The sequence below is a fragment of the Ranitomeya imitator genome, chromosome 6, assembly GCF_032444005.1.
Source record: "Ranitomeya imitator isolate aRanImi1 chromosome 6, aRanImi1.pri, whole genome shotgun sequence".
Classification (NCBI taxonomy): domain Eukaryota; kingdom Metazoa; phylum Chordata; class Amphibia; order Anura; family Dendrobatidae; genus Ranitomeya; species Ranitomeya imitator.
In genome coordinates, this window is record NC_091287.1 from 214,050,548 (window position 1) to 214,063,643 (window position 13,096).

At 44.4% G+C, this 13,096-nt stretch overlaps 1 protein-coding gene across 2 annotated transcripts in view; it reads left to right on the top strand.

Moving 5' to 3' along the window:
- LOC138642353 (collagen alpha-2(VI) chain-like) overlaps positions 1 to 13,096 on the top strand; it is a 668,325-nt gene that overhangs the window by 84,619 nt on the left and 570,610 nt on the right. The gene's annotated exons all lie outside the window — the stretch shown is intronic.

Sequence of the window (13,096 nt, forward strand, 5' to 3'; positions counted from 1 at the left end):
GCCATAAATCGCCAGTAAAACAGGTACAGAGACTGCAACCTTGTGTTCTCTGATTATTTCTGGCACCACACTATCTTTGCCAAATACAGCGGGAGCCCTGGGGACCCAGCTTTACCTGTGGGAAGCCATACCATCCTTGCTGCTGTGCCATCACTCCCCAGAGGACCCCTTTAAGTAGCATAGGTCACCCCTGACCAAATACCACAGGTGGAGTCATGAACATTCTTATTTCTAATAACCCCTTTAAAGACCTTCCCCTTAATTTGGACTGCTAGGGCTACGGACCGGGTTGCTGCCACCGTGACCACCCCTTTAATGACATTTCAAAAACCTGACCTGCACATCCAAACATAGACTCAGTGTGAACAGGTGCTGAACCTAGAGTCGCCAACTCATATATAGTTAAGTAAATAAGGCAGCACACTGCAACACTAGAACATACAAACTTGAAAAACGAAATTTGAACTGCGTTACTGCACTAGAAATACCAATACCCCTCCACAGAGAGAGAGAATTTTAGTCTAGTAAGAGGTTTTCACATGTACCCATTCAGATGGAGACGTTTATTCTCATCGAGGTAAGGCAAGTTTAGGACCTGGTATAAGAGAGATGCCGTAACGGGGCTACCAGGTACACATAAAATTGGCCATTTTTATGCGCTAAAAGCTCTCATTTTTCATATTTCTAGTGCAGTAATGCAGTTCAAATTTCGTTTTTCAAGTTTGTATGTTCTAGCGCTGCAGTGTGCTGCCCTATTTACTTAACTATATACGAGTTGGCGACTCTGGGTTCAGCACCTGTTCACACTGAGTCTATGTTTGGATGTGCAGGTCAGGTTTTTGAAATGTATTCTCTAGCCTTCTGATCGTGCACTCCGCCTCCTAGCTTCAGGTGTTTTAATTACAGCAGGTCCAATACCCCTCCACAGAGAGAGAGAATTTTAGTCTAGTAAGAGGTTTTCACATGTACCCATTCAGATGGAGACATTTATTCTCAGCGAGGTAAGGCAAGTTTAGGACCTGGTATAAGAGTGATGCCGTAACGGGGCTACCAGGTACACATAAAATTGGCCATTTTTATGCGCTAAAAGCTCTCATTTTTCATATTTCTAGTGCAGTAATGCAGTTCAAATTTCGTTTTTCAAGTTTGTATGTTCTAGCGCTGCAGTGTGCTGCCTTATTTACTTAACTATTCACCCCTTTAATGACGACTGGACCCGGTACTGAGTAACCACTAGGCCCTGGCAGCTCTCCAATTGTGTAGTGTCTGGGGAACAGTGTAATTAGAACAATATCTGCTTTCACCACTCACAGACACCTAAGAAAACAGCATCATTCGGATGGCAATTACAAGTCCTAGAGTATCCTACTATTCAATACTTGTTATGACCCAAGAGGTTCCCGTTTATTGCTTTAGTAGATGAACTTGACAAAAATAAATTGATCGGCATAAATCTCCTATCATTTGTATAAACCTTCAGAAAGATTCTGGAGCAAGCAGGGGCAATACATTTGCCATTATTTTATCAGATGGTCACAGCACTGAAAAGTCTTGTGGTGGAATATTTCAAGCTTCTGAAGCAATGAAGACTGCTGCTGTCAAGATGTTTGTGGCGGCCATAAACCAGAACTTGCTGCTGTGCCATCACTTCCCAGAGGACCCCTTTAAGTAGCGTCGGTCACCCCTGACCGAATACCGCATGTGGAGTCACGAACATTCTTATTTCTAATAACCTCTTTACAGATCTTCCCCTTAATTTGGACTCCCAGGTCTATGGACCGGGTTGCTGCCACCGTGACCACCCCTTTAATGACGACTGGACCCGGACCGAGTAACCACTAGGCCAGTTGGATAATTACAGTTTTTCATAAGTTGCAGCCAACTTCTGCACTGGAGCATAAAGGCACCCAACAAAGAAAAATGCAATGCAGGCGTGCTATTTATACATGGATTTTGGGATGTCTGTTGTGAATTCTGCCTTTGGGCTCCCTCCGGTGGTTGTAGGTGGTAATGCAGTTGTCCCTGGGTTGCAGTCCTGGTCAGGTGTATCTGCTGATTGCAGTTCTGACTGGGGTGTTTAGGTGTGCAGGATTCATTAGTCCTTGCCAGTTGTCCATGGTTTTTGGGAGGTGTTTGACCTCTGTCTGGTTCCTCCTGCCTTGCTGCCAAATCAGCAAAGATAAGTGTCTGGTTTTGTTTCTGTGGCACACATGCTGTGTGCTTTATAATTCAGTGCTATTCTTTAGTTTTTTCTTGTCCAGCTTAGATTGTGTCAGTATTTACTCAGTCTAGTTGGATTCTCAGGAGTTGCAGATATACGTTCCACATCTTTAGTTAGATGGTGGAATTTTTTTGTATTATCTGCTGTGGATATTTTTGGAAGGGTTTTAATACTGACCGCTTAGTATTCTGTCCTATCCTTTCCTATTTTAGCTAGAGTGGCCTCTTTTGCTAAATCCTGTTTTCTGCCTGCGTGTGTCTTTCCTCTCCAACTCACAGTCAATATTCGTGGGGGGCTGCCTATCCTTTGGGGTTCTGCTCTGAGGCAAGGTAGAATTCCTATTTCCATCTATAGGGGTATTTAGTCCTCCGGCTGTGTCGAGGTGTCTAGGGTTTGTTAGGCACACCCCACGGCTACTTCTAGTTGCGGTGTTAGTTCAGGATTTGCGGTCAGTACAGTTACCACCTACTCCAGAGAAAGATTCATGCGGCTCAAGGTCACCGGATCATAACAGTACAACTGGCCAATAATGAGTTAAATGCATCTCAGAAGAAGGGAAGAACGGTGTTGAGTCATTTTTTTTCTGCAGTCTGCTTTGTCTTTTCTTCCCTCTTTTTCTCTGGGTGGCTGAGGAGTCTTGTGCTAGCATGGATGTTCAGGAATTAGCTTCTCGTGTAGACCAGCTTGCTGCTAGGGTACAGGGTATTTCTGATTATATTGTTCAGACTCCTGTTTTAGAGCCGAAGATTCCTACTCCTAATTTGTTTTTTGGTGACAGGTCCAAATTTTTGAGTCTTAAAAACAACTGTAAACTGTTTTTTTGCTCTGAGACCTCGATCCTCTGGTGATTCCATTCAGCAGGTTAAAATCGTCATCTCCCTGCTGCATGGCGATCCACAGGATTGGGCATTTTCCCTGGAATCTGGGAATCCGGCTTTGCTTAATGTAGACTCCTTTTTTCAGGCTTTAGAATTATTATATGATGAACCAAATTCTGTGGATCAAGCGGAGAAGACCTTGTTGGCCCTGTCTCAGGGTCAAGAGGCGGCAGAATTGTATTGTCAGAAATTTAGAAAATGGTCTGTGTTGACTAAATGGAATGATGATGCTTTGGCGGCAATTTTCAGAAAGGGTCTTTCTGAATCCGTTGAAGATGTTATGGTGGGGTTTCCCACGCCTTTCGGTCTGAGTGATTCTATGTCTCTGGCCATTCAGATTGACCGGCGCTTGCGAGAGCGCAGAACTGTGCGCACTGTGGCGTTGTCCTCAGACCAGATTCCTGAGCCAATGCAGTGTGATAGGATTCTGTCTAGAACGGAACGACATGGATTCAGACGTCAGAATAGGTTGTGTTATTATTGTGGCGATGCTTCTCATGTCTTTTCAGTCTGCCCTAAGCGGACAAAGAGGATCGCTAGTTTTTTTACCATCAGTACTGTACAACCTAAATTTCTGTTATCTGTGTCCTTGATCTGCTCATTGTCATCATTTTTTGTCATGGCGTTTGTGGATTCAGGCGCCGCCTTGAACTTAATGGACTTTGAGTTTGCCAGGCGTTGTGGTTTTCCTTTGCAGCCTTTGCAGAACCCTATTCCTTTAAGAGGCATTGATGCTACACCTTTGGCTAAAAATAAGCCCCAGTTTTGGACACAGGTGACCATGCGCATGGCGCCAGCGCATCAGGAAGATTGTCGATTTCTGGTGTTGCATAATTTGCATGATGCTATTGTGCTGGGTTTTCCGTGGTTGCAGGTACATAATCCTGTGTTGGATTGGAAGTCTATGTCTGTGACTAGTTGGGGTTGTCAGGGGGTTCATAATGATGTTTCTTTGATTTCAATCTCCTCTTCTTCCTCTTCTGAAATTCCAGAGTTTTTGTCTGATTTTCAGGATGTATTCGATGAGCCCAAGTCCAGTTCCCTTCCACCGCGCAGGGACTGTGATTGTGCGATTGACTTGATTCCAGGCTGTAAGTTTCCTAAGGGTCGACTTTTCAACCTGTCTGTACCTGAACATACCACCATGCGGAGTTATGTTAAGGAGTCTTTGGAGAAAGGGCATATTCGGCCATCTTCCTCACCGTTGGGAGTGGGATTTTTTTTTTGTTGCTAAGAAGGATGGCTCCTTGAGACCCTGTATTGATTATCGCCTCTTGAATAAGATCACGGTCAAGTTTCAATACCCTTTACCTTTGCTTTCCGATTTGTTTGCTAGGATTAAGGGGGCTAGTTGGTTTACGAAGATTGACCTTCGAGGGGCATATAATCTTGTTCGTATTAAGCAGGGTGATGAATGGAAAACTGCGTTTAATACGCCTGAAGGCCATTTTGAATACCTTGTGATGCCATTCGGGCTCACTAATGCTCCATCTGTTTTTCAGTCCTTCATGCATGATATTTTCCGGAATTATATTGATAAATTCTTGATTGTATATTTGGACAATATTTTGATTTTTTCCGATGATTGGGAGTCTCATGTGGAACAGGTCAGGATGGTATTTCAGATCCTTCATGACAATGCTTTGTTTGTGAAGGGGCCTAAGTGTCTCTTTGGGGTGCAGAAGGTTTCTTTTTTGGGCTTCATTTTTTCTCCCTCATCTATGGAGATGGATCCAGTTAAGGTTCAGGCCATTCCTGATTGGATTCAGCCCACATCCGTGAAGAGCCTTCAGAAATTTTTGGGTTTTGCAAATTTTTATCGCCATTTCATTGCTAACTTTTCCAGTGTGGTTAAACCCTTGACCGATTTGACGAAGAATGGCGCTGATGTGGCGAATTGGTCCTCTGCGGCTGTCTCTGCCTTTCAGGAGCTTAAACGCCGATTTACTTCTGCTCCGGTGTTGCACCAACCGGATGTTTCTCTTCCATTTCAGGTTGAGATTGACGCTTCTGAGATTGGGGCAGGGGCCGTTTTGTCTCAGAGGGATCCTGTTGGTTCCTTGATGAAACCGTGTGCCTTCTTTTCCCGTAAGCTTTCGCCTGCTGAACGCAATTATGATGTCGGCAATCGGGAGTTGTTGGCTATGAAGTGGGCGTTTGAGGAGTGGCGACATTGGCTTGAGGGAGCTAAGCACCGTATTGTGGTCTTGACCGATCATAAGAATCTGATTTACCTTGAGTCTGCCAAACGGCTGAATCCTAGACAGGCTCGATGGTCTTTGTTTTTTTCCCGTTTTGATTTCGTGGTCTTGTATCTTCCGGGTTCTAAGAATATTAAGGCTGATGCCCTCTCTAGGAGTTTTTTGCCTGATTCTCCTGAGGTCCTTGAACCGGTCGGCATTCTGAAAGAAGGGGTGGTCCTTTCTGCCATTTCCCCTGATTTACGACAGGTTCGTCAGGAATTTCAGGCTGATAGACCTGACCACTGTCCAGTGGGGAAACTGTTTGTTCCTGACAGATGGACTAGTAGAGTGATTTCTGAGGTTCACTGTTCTGTGTTGGCTGGTCATCCTGGTATTTTTGGTACCAGAGACTTGGTTGGTAGGTCCTTTTGGTGGCCTTCTTTGTCACGTGATGTGCGTTCTTTTGTGCAGTCCTGTGGGACTTGTGCGCGGGCCAAGCCTTGTTGTTCCCGTGCTAGTGGGTTGCTTTTGCCATTACCGGTCCCTGAGAGGCCCTGGACGCATGTTTCTATGGATTTTATTTCTGATCTTCCAGTTTCCCAGAGGATGTCGGTTATCTGGGTTGTTTGTGACTGGTTCTCTAAGATGGTTCATTTGGTGCCTTGCCTAAATTGCCTTCCTCTTCAGATTTGGTTCCGTTGTTTTTTCAGCATGTGGTTCGTTTGCATGGTATCCCGGAGAATATTGTGTCCGACAGAGGTTCCCAGTTTGTTTCTAGGTTTTGGCGGGCCTTTTGTGCTAGGCTGAGCATTGATTTGTCTTTTTCTTCTGCATTTCATCCTCAGACAAATGGTCAGACCGAGCGAACTAATCAGACTTTGGAGACTTATTTGAGATGCTTTGTGTCTGCTGATCAGGATGATTGGGTGGCCTTCTTGCCATTGGCCGAGTTTGCCCTTAATAATCGGGCTAGTTCGGCTACTTTGGTTTCGCCTTTCTTTTGTAATTTTGGTTTTCATCCTCGTTTTTCTTCTGGGCAGGTTGAGCCTTCTGACTGTCCTGGTGTGGATTCTGTGGTTGACAGGTTGCAGCAGATTTGGGCTCATGTCGTGGACAATTTGGTGTTGTCTCAGGAGGAGGCTCAACGTTTTGCTAACCGTCGTCGGTGTGTTGGTTCCCGGCTTCGGGTTGGGGATCTGGTCTGGTTGTCTTCCCGTCATGTTCCTATGAAGGTTTCTTCTCCTAAGTTTAAGCCTCGGTTTATTGGTCCTTATAGGATTTCTTGGATTATTAATCCGGTGTCTTTTCGATTGGCGCTTCCGGCCTCTTTTGCTATCCATAATGTCTTCCATAGATCTTTACTGCGGAAATATGTGGTGCCCGTTGTTCCCTCTGTTGATCCTCCGGCCCCTGTGTTGGTTGATGGGGAGTTGGAGTATGTGGTTGAGAAGATTTTGGATTCTCGTTTTTCGAGGCGGAGGCTTCAGTACCTTGTCAAATGGAAGGGTTATGGCCAGGAGGATAATTCTTGGGTTTTTGCCTCTGATGTCCATGCTGCTGATTTGGTTCGTGCCTTTCATCTGGCTCATCCTGATCGGCCTGGGGGCTCTGGTGAGGGTTCGGTGACCCCTCCTCAAAGGGGGGTACTGTTGTGAATTTTGCCTTTGGGCTCCCTCCGGTGGTTGTAGGTGGTAATGCAGTTGTCCCTGGGTTGTAGTCCTGGTCAGGTGTATCTGCTGATTGCAGTTCTGACTGGGGTGTTTAGGTATGCAGGATTCATTAGTCCTTGCCAGTTGTCCATGGTTTTTGGGAGGTGTTTGACCTCTGTCTGGTTCCTCCTGCCTTGCTGCCAAATCAGCAAAGATAAGTGTCTGGTTTTGTTTCTGTGGCACACATGCTGTGTACTTTATAATTCAGTGCTATTCTTTAGTTTTTTCTTGTCCAGCTTAGATTGTGTCAGTATTTACTCAGTCTAGTTGGATTCTCAGGAGTTGCAGATATATGTTCCACGTCTTTAGTTAGATGGTGGAATTTTTTGTATTATCTGCTGTGGATATTTTTGGAAGGGTTTTAATACTGACCACTTAGTATTCTGTCCTATCCTTTCCTATTTTAGCTAGAGTGGCCTCTTTTGCTAAATCCTGTTTTCTGCCTGCGTGTGTCTTTCCTCTCCTACTCACAGTCAATATTCGTGGGGGGCTGCCTATCCTTTGGGGTTCTGCTCTGAGGCAAGGTAGAATTCCTATTTCCATCTATACGGGTATTTAGTCCTCCGGCTGTGTCGAGGTGTCTAGGGTTTGTTAGGCACACCCCACAGCTACTTCTAGTTGCGGTGTTAGTTCAGGATTTGCGGTCAGTACAGTTACCACCTACTCCAGAGAAAGATTCATGCGGCTCCAAGGTCACCGTATCATAACAGATGTCCTGTTAAAGACATTTTCTTGTAAAACAAAACCGGTCTCCAAATGCTTTTAAACATGTATAGCAACAAACACAGCAGGGTCTCACCTTCCCTGGGGCTACCGCCTGCATTTTGAGATATTTGGCTGCATTGGTGATGAAACCAATCACTGAGCTCACAAGCTTTGCTGATATAAGGCCATGTGCACATGTTCAGTATTTTTCGCTTGCATATGCCTCCTATTATTTAAAGTGTATTCTGCATTTCTTGTGCAAATGTTTTTTCCGCGAAAAAATCGCATTGCGGAAAAAAAAGCAACATGTTCATTAAATTTGCGGAATTGCGGGGATTCAGCACACCTAGGAATGCATTGATCTGCTTACTTTCCGTATGGGGCTGTGCACACCATGCGGGAAGTAAGCAGATTATGTGCGGTTCGTACCCAGGGTGGAGGAGAGGAGACTCTCCTCCACAGACTGGGCACCATGTAATTGGTAAAAAAAAAAAGAATTAAAATAAAAAATAGTGATATACTCACCCTCTGATGGCCCCGGAGTCCTCCCGCCTCTCATCGGTGCACGCTGCCGTTTCCGTTCCTATAGATGCTCTGTGTTAGGCAGCATCTATAGTAAAAAGTTGGTCACACTTGTCAAACACTGTTTGACAAGTGTGACCAACCTGTCAGTCAGTTTTCCAAGCGATGCTACAGATCGCTTGGAAAACTTTAGCATTCTGCAAGCTAATTTCGCTTGCAAAATGCTAACAAAAATGTGAAAAAAGCGGGGAAAAAAAGCAAAAAAAAATGCGGATTTCTTGCAGAAAATTTCCGGTTTTCTTCAGGAAATTTCTGCAAGAAATCCTGACGTGTGCACATACCCTAAAGCAGAGGTCCCCAACCTTTTTGACCTCGAGAGCCACATCCAGCTGTGAAAAGAGGGTCGTGAGCCACGTTCAGCTCTGAGAGAGGGTCGCGAGCCACAACCAGCTTCTTCCCCACTCACAGTAGTGTTACCGAGAGCCTCCATTACTGGTATGACAACCAAAGCTTTTCAAAAACCTGACCTGCACATCCAAACATAGACTGAGTGTGAACAGGTGCTGAACCCAGAGTCGCCAACTCGTATATAGTTAAGTAAAAAGGGCAGCACACTGCAGCGCCAAAACATGCAAACTTGAAAACACGAAATTTGAACTGCATTACTGCACTAGAAATATGAAAAATGAGAGCTTTTAGCGCATAAAAATGGCCATATTTATGTGTACCTCGTAGCCACTTTACGGCATCTCTCTTATACGAGGTCCTACGCTTGACCTACCTCGCTGAGAATAAACGTCTCCATCTGAATGGGTACATGTGAAACCTCTTCTTGGACTCAAATTCTCACTCTCTGTGGAGGGGTATTAGACCTACTATAATTAAAACACCTGTGGCTAGGAGGCGGGAGTGCACGATCAGAAGGCTAGAGAATACATTTCAAAAACCTGACCTGCACATCCAAACATAGACTGAGTGTGAACAGGTGCTGAACCCAGAGTCGCCAACTCGTATATAGTTAAGTAAAAAGGGCAGCACACTGCAGCACCAAAACATGCAAACTTGAAAACACGAAATTTGAACTGCATTACTGCACTAGAAATATGAAAAATGAGAGCTTTTAGCGCATAAAAATGGCCATATTTATGTGTACCTCGTAGCCACTTTACGGCATCTCTCTTATACGAGGTCCTACGCTTGACCTACCTCGCTGAGAATAAACGTCTCCATCTGAATGGGTACATGTGAAACCTCTTCTTGGACTCAAATTCTCACTCTCTGTGGAGGGGTATTAGACCTACTATAATTAAAACACCTGTGGCTAGGAGGCGGGAGTGCACGATCAGAAGGCTAGAGAATACATTTCAAAAACCTGACCTGCACATCCAAACATAGACTGAGTGTGAACAGGTGCTGAACCCAGAGTCGCCAACTCGTATATAGTTAAGTAAAAAGGGCAGCACACTGCAGCGCCAAAACATGCAAACTTGAAAACACGAAATTTGAACTGCATTACTGCACTAGAAATATGAAAAATGAGAGCTTTTAGCGCATAAAAATGGCCATATTTATGTGTACCTCGTAGCCACTTTACGGCATCTCTCTTATACGAGGTCCTACGCTTGACCTACCTCGCTGAGAATAAACGTCTCCATCTGAATGGTACATGTGAAACCTCTTCTTGGACTCAAATTCTCACTCTCTGTGGAGGGGTATTAGACCTACTATAATTAAAACACCTGTGGCTAGGAGGCGGGAGTGCACGATCAGAAGGCTAGAGAATACATTTCAAAAATCTGACCTGCACATCCAAACATAGACTGAGTGTGAACAGGTGCTGAACCCAGAGTCGCCAACTCGTATATAGTTAAGTAAAAAGGGCAGCACACTGCAGCGCCAAAACATGCAAACTTGAAAACACGAAATTTGAACTGCATTACTGCACTAGAAATATGAAAAATGAGAGCTTTTAGCGCATAAAAATGGCCATATTTATGTGTACCTCGTAGCCACTTTACGGCATCTCTCTTATACGAGGTCCTACGCTTGACCTACCTCGCTGAGAATAAACGTCTCCATCTGAATGGGTACATGTGAAACCTCTTCTTGGACTCAAATTCTCACTCTCTGTGGAGGGGTATTAGACCTACTATAATTAAAACACCTGTGGCTAGGAGGCGGGAGTGCACGATCAGAAGGCTAGAGAATACATTTCAAAAACCTGACCTGCACATCCAAACATAGACTGAGTGTGAACAGGTGCTGAACCCAGAGTCGCCAACTCGTATATAGTTAAGTAAAAAGGGCAGCACACTGCAGCGCCAAAACATGCAAACTTGAAAACACGAAATTTGAACTGCATTACTGCACTAGAAATATGAAAAATGAGAGCTTTTAGCGCATAAAAATGGCCATATTTATGTGTACCTCGTAGCCACTTTACGGCATCTCTCTTATACGAGGTCCTACGCTTGACCTACCTCGCTGAGAATAGACGTCTCCATCTGAATGGGTACATGTGAAACCTCTTCTTGGACTCAAATTCTCACTCTCTGTGGAGGGGTATTAGACCTACTATAATTAAAACACCTGTGGCTAGGAGGCGGGAGTGCACGATCAGAAGGCTAGAGAATACATTTCAAAAATCTGACCTGCACATCCAAACATAGACTGAGTGTGAACAGGTGCTGAACCCAGAGTCGCCAACTCGTATATAGTTAAGTAAAAAGGGCAGCACACTGCAGCGCCAAAACATGCAAACTTGAAAACACGAAATTTGAACTGCATTACTGCACTAGAAATATGAAAAATGAGAGCTTTTAGCGCATAAAAATGGCCATATTTATGTGTACCTCGTAGCCACTTTACGGCATCTCTCTTATACGAGGTCCTACGCTTGACCTACCTCGCTGAGAATAAACGTCTCCATCTGAATGGGTACATGTGAAACCTCTTCTTGGACTCAAATTCTCACTCTCTGTGGAGGGGTATTAGACCTACTATAATTAAAACACCTGTGGCTAGGAGGCGGGAGTGCACGATCAGAAGGCTAGAGAATACATTTCAAAAACCTGACCTGCACATCCAAACATAGACTGAGTGTGAACAGGTGCTGAACCCAGAGTCGCCAACTCGTATATAGTTAAGTAAAAAGGGCAGCACACTGCAGCGCCAAAACATGCAAACTTGAAAACACGAAATTTGAACTGCATTACTGCACTAGAAATATGAAAAATGAGAGCTTTTAGCGCATAAAAATGGCCATATTTATGTGTACCTCGTAGCCACTTTACGGCATCTCTCTTATACGAGGTCCTACGCTTGACCTACCTCGCTGAGAATAGACGTCTCCATCTGAATGGGTACATGTGAAACCTCTTCTTGGACTCAAATTCTCACTCTCTGTGGAGGGGTATTAGACCTACTATAATTAAAACACCTGTGGCTAGGAGGCGGGAGTGCACGATCAGAAGGCTAGAGAATACATTTCAAAAACCTGACCTGCACATCCAAACATAGACTGAGTGTGAACAGGTGCTGAACCCAGAGTCGCCAACTCGTATATAGTTAAGTAAAAAGGGCAGCACACTGCAGCGCCAAAACATGCAAACTTGAAAACACGAAATTTGAACTGCATTACTGCACTAGAAATATGAAAAATGAGAGCACCTGTTCACACTCAGTCTATGCACTCCCGCCTCCTAGCCACAGGTGTTTTAATTATAGTAGGTCTAATACCCCTCCACAGAGAGTGAGAATTTGAGTCCAAGAAGAGGTTTCACATGTACCCATTCAGATGGAGACGTTTATTCTCAGCGAGGTAGGTCAAGCGTAGGACCTCGTATAAGAGAGATGCCGTAAAGTGGCTACGAGGTACACATAAATATGGCCATTTTTATGCGCTAAAAGCTCTCATTTTTCATATTTCTAGTGCAGTAATGCAGTTCAAATTTCGTGTTTTCAAGTTTGCATGTTTTGGCGCTGCAGTGTGCTGCCCTTTTTACTTAACTATATACGAGTTGGCGACTCTGGGTTCAGCACCTGTTCACACTCAGTCTATGTTTGGATGTGCAGGTCAGGTTTTTGAAATGTATTCTCTAGCCTTCTGATCGTGCACTCCCGCCTCCTAGCCACAGGTGTTTTAATTATAGTAGGTCTAATACCCCTCCACAGAGAGTGAGAATTTGAGTCCAAGAAGAGGTTTCACATGTACCCATTCAGATGGAGACGTTTATTCTCAGCGAGGTAGGTCAAGCGTAGGACCTTGTATAAGAGAGATGCCGTAAAGTGGCTACGAGGTACACATAAATATGGCCATTTTTATGCGCTAAAAGCTCTCATTTTTCATATTTCTAGTGCAGTAATGCAGTTCAAATTTCGTGTTTTCAAGTTTGCATGTTTTGGCGCTGCAGTGTGCTGCCCTTTTTACTTAACTATATACGAGTTTGCGACTCTGGGTTCAGCACCTGTTCACACTCAGTCTATGTTTGGATGTGCAGGTCAGGTTTTTGAAATGTATTCTCTAGCCTTCTGATCGTGCACTCCCGCCTCCTAGCCACAGGTGTTTTAATTATAGTAGGTCTAATACCCCTCCACAGAGAGTGAGAATTTGAGTCCAAGAAGAGGTTTCACATGTACCCATTCAGATGGAGACGTTTATTCTCAGCGAGGTAGGTCAAGCGTAGGACCTCGTATAAGAGAGATGCCGTAAAGTGGCTACGAGGTACACATAAATATGGCCATTTTTATGCGCTAAAAGCTCTCATTTTTCATATTTCTAGTGCAGTAATGCAGTTCAAATTTCGTGTTTTCAAGTTTGCATGTTTTGGCGCTGCAGTGTGCTGCCCTTTTTACTTAACTATATACGAGTTGGCGACT